The 4,207-nt window shown below is 43.5% G+C and overlaps 1 long non-coding RNA gene across 1 annotated transcript; it reads right to left on the bottom strand.

Annotated features, from left to right (window-relative positions):
• Positions 1-327: 327 nt before the first annotated feature.
• On the bottom strand, positions 328-1,629 carry LOC141094617 (uncharacterized). Its single transcript, XR_012233129.1, has 3 exons — positions 844-1,629; positions 625-708; positions 328-529 (listed from the first exon to the last, which is right to left on the bottom strand). It is a non-coding gene; the product is annotated as an uncharacterized lncRNA (long non-coding RNA).
• Positions 1,630-4,207: the final 2,578 nt, after the last annotated feature.

The raw sequence follows: 4,207 nt of genomic DNA, 5'->3' as shown, positions 1-4,207 counted from the left end.
AGGGCTTCTGCGTACTTGTACTTGCTCCTGCGTCCTCCAGATCCACTCGGGGCCCGCATCTCTTTATTGAACTCCTTCTTGAAACGATCTCTCACAGACCGCCACCGATTCACAATTCTGTTCCCTGAAACGAGAAAGGAGTGGTTAGTATACAACATCAGTGTTTCCCAAACTCCAGTCCTCATGGTCCCCAGGGGTCATGTTTTCAGGATTTCTATAGTAAATAGAAATCCTGAACACATGATTCGTGGGGACCACGAGGACTGGAGTTCGGGAAACACTGGTTTACATCAAGCAACCGGTACTGTATATACTTACGCTCTTTAATCTGGGCCCGAGCTTCGAGGTCCTCCCAGCGGCCAACAAGGAGCGAACAGATTTCCTCCCAGAGTCGTCGGGTAACGATCAGGTCAGCGTGGCGGCGGTCAGCCATATTCCAGAGCGGCTCCCTTTCTCTGACGAGATCGATGAGGCGGTCCACATCAATCCCTCCATCCTCACCGTCAGAGTCGGGAGCACGCTGTGAAGGCTGTTAAAGAAAAAGACAAAAATAACATAATTAGCCTCCACAAAAGAAATGAAATAAAAAGTGCAAAAAAACAAAGCAAAAATATTTATACTTACACGCTGGTGACCGCCGCGTTGCTGTCGCCGACGACCCTGGGAGGCACTGCGAGGACCTCTTGGCCAAGCACCAGATTGGGAAGACTAGAGAAGAAAACAAAAAATGTTATGTCTTTGGATGTAGGCATTTGTTTGCTGTGTGTGGTCTGCAGAACATTGTTTTCTATGTGTTGTGTGTAGTGTGATGTTGTGTTTCTGCGTTTGATGCAAAAAACTTACCAATTGTGAGCCCACTCCAGGTGTCTGTCCACCCCTTCCTTCTTCTTCTGGGAGCTCCTCTTCATCTTGTGATTCCTGTTTTGAAATAAAAGGCAATGAATAGACATATATTACAGAGAAGATGGATTTTGGAAATAAAAACTTACCGTCAAACGCTGACGATGCGAGGGAGGGCTCCCAGAAGATGATGTGCTGTCTTCCTGGTGGCCACACTCCATGCCTGTGGGTGGTGTTCCAGCTGCTGCCATTGCTGCTGCTGCTGCTGCTGCATCTATTGGGCGGCTGTTGAATAAAGAGAAACAAAGGGCCAATGAATATCTTGATATTCAATAGCCCTAGTTTGGAGGAATGGGTTATTTGATAATTACCGTCTCTCATCTGCTGCTGGCCTCCCCTCCTCAGCATGTTCTATTTGCTGCTCCATTTGGGGTGGTGGTGGTGCAGATGGTGCTGCAGTGGTCTCCTGCCTTCTCCTGCGCCTGGTTGCTGTCTTGGGTGGCATGTTGGGTGTGGCTGTGGGTCCCACTGTCTTGCTTTTATATATGTCTTGTGGGCAGAGCTACTGAGCATGCTCAGACCAAAAAACCGGATCCGGCGCATTGCGGCGCTCATAGGCTTTCATTGTGTGAAAAAGCCGGACGCGCCGGATCCGGCGTGTCCGGCTTTTTCGCCGGAGACAAAAAACGTTACAGTCACCGTTTTTTCCAGACGCCGGATCGCGACACATTGCCGGATCCGGCGAAAACCGGATGAAACGCATGGCCATCCGGCGCGATCCGGCGCAAATGCAAGTCAATGGGGGGAAACCGGATCCGGCATTGCATTTCGCCGGATCCGGTTTCTGTCAAAAGCGCCGGATCGCGCCTGACGGCGAAAACCTGATGTGTGAAAGAGGCCTAACCTGTCTTATTCTTATGGCAACCTATATAGCACTAACTTTCCACCACTCTTGAGTGACTTAATGAAACTAATGGATAAATGGAAGCCACTCTCGCTCTCACTAATTCGCTATATTGCTTCACTTAAAATGTCCCTCCTTCCTAAGTTACTCTATTTTTTTGAGACCTTACCTTTCAGGGTCCCCATGAGTGAACTTAAATCCCTCCAGGCTGCCATGTTGAGGTTCATTTGGAATAATAAGCGTCATCAGATCTCTAAGCGTGTCCTCGTCTCTCATAAATTAAAAGGGGGTCTGTCGGTCCCTGACATTATCAAATACTATTGGGCCACTTATCTGCATAGAATTCCCTTGTGGACTTTGTTATGGGTATACAACAAATGGACAGAAATAGAAAAACTATGGTTAGCACCAATTCATCCGAATTCACTATTATGGTCAAATAGGACCATTAGAATCCCGGAGTGTCTATTGGGCCCTATATGGTTCACGAGGGAGATATTGCTTTCTTGTATGAAGAAGTCTAATTTGGCCTCCCCTAATTCACTAATGATTTCATTCATATTTCAGCCCTTATTGCCAAATAGTATGGATCATGCGAAAGCTCACCCCTGGTCCTCAGCAGGTCTGTTTAGGTTTGCGGATCTTGTAGACGGGGACATGCTGGAATTTCTCTCACATTTGATGCTGTCAAGTCCAAGTTTGCTATTACTAATAAAGAGTTCTACTAGTATTTACAAATTAAACATTTCGCTTCTTCACTTTATGGATCTTCTAGGGTCTCCCTACCAACTGACTTTGAGAGGATCTGCAGGAGAGGGCCATCGACTAAAGGACTAATATCAGAAATATGTAAAATATTGGGTTCTCCTCAAGAAGGAACAACAATTAAAGCATTCCTACATGTGCAAATGGCAGTCTATTCTGGGAAAGGGGTTATCACCTCAAAGTTGCCATATTATTTGGGAAAAAGCTGCCAAGTCCTGCACTCTTTACAAGGAAAATCAGTATAAAATACTAATTTTGTAGTATCTAGTATCACACTCTTGATCTCCTTCACAGACTCAACCCTTTAACCCCTTCACCCCCAAGGGTGGTTTGCACGTTCATGACCGGGCCAATTTTTACAATTCTGACCACTGTACCTTTATGAGGTCATAACTCTGGAACGCTTCCATGGATCCCGCTGATTCTGACATTGTTTTCTCGAGACATATTGTACTTCATGTTAGTGGTAAAATTTCATTCAAATAACTTGCGTTTATTTGTGAAAAAAATGGAAATTTGGCAAAAATTTTGAAAATTTTGCAATTTTCCAACTTTGAATTTTTATGCCCTTAAATCACAGAGATACGGCACACAAAAAACTTGATAAGTAACATTTCCCACATGTTTACTTTACATCAGCACAATTTTGGAACCAAAATTTTTTTTTGTTAGGTAGTTATAAGGGTTAAAAGTTGACCAGCGATTTCTCATTTTTACAACACCATTTTATTTTTAGGACCACATCACATTTGAAGCCACTTTGAGGGGTCTATATGATAGAAAATACCCAAAAGTGACACCATTCTAAAAACTGAACCCCTTAAGGTGCTCAAAACCACATTCAAGAAGTTTATTAACCCATTAGGTGCATCACAGGAATTTTTTGAATATTTAAAAAGAAATTAACATCTAACTTTTTTTCACAAAAAAAATACTTCAGGTTCAATTTTTTTTATTTTACCAAGGGTAACAGGAGAAATTGGACTGCAAAAGTTATTGTGCAATTTGTCCTGAGTACGCTGATACCTGATTTGTGGGGGGGAACGACTGTTTCGGCGCATGGCAGAGCTCAGAATGGAAGGAGCGCCGTTTGACTTTTTCAATGCAAAATTGGCTGGAATTCAGATCGGACGCCATGTCAAGTTTGGAGAGTCCCTGATGTACCTAAACAGTGGAAACCCCCTACAAGTGACCCCATTTTGGAAACTAGACCCCCCAAGGAACTTATCTATATATGTGGTGAGAACTTTGAACCCACAAGGGCTTTACAGAAGTTTATAACGTACAGCGGTACAATTAAAAAATCATATTTTTTCCACAAAAATGATCTTTTCACCCCAATTTTTATTTTCCCAAGGGTAACAGGACTCTAAAAGTTATTGTGCAATTTGTCCTGAGTATGCTGATACCCCACATGTGGGGGTAAACCACTATTTGGGCGCATGGCAGAGCTCGGAAGGGAAGCAGTGCCATTTGACGTTTTTGGCTGGAATTGAGATCGGACATCATGTCGCGATTGGAAAACCCCTGATGTACCTAAACAGTGGAAACCCCCCACAAATGACACCATTTTGGAAACTAGACCCCATAAGGAACTTATCTAGATGTGTGGTAAGAACTTTGAACCCCAAAGGCTTCACAGAAGTTTATAACATAAAGCCGTACAATTAAAAAATCATATTTTTTCCACAAAAATGA

Source organism: Dendrobates tinctorius, unplaced genomic scaffold (assembly GCF_039654945.1).
Source record: "Dendrobates tinctorius isolate UK_male_01 unplaced genomic scaffold, ASM3965494v1 ptg000064l, whole genome shotgun sequence".
Taxonomy (NCBI): Eukaryota; Metazoa; Chordata; class Amphibia; order Anura; family Dendrobatidae; genus Dendrobates; species Dendrobates tinctorius.
This window is presented reverse-complemented; position numbering and strand designations above follow the sequence as displayed.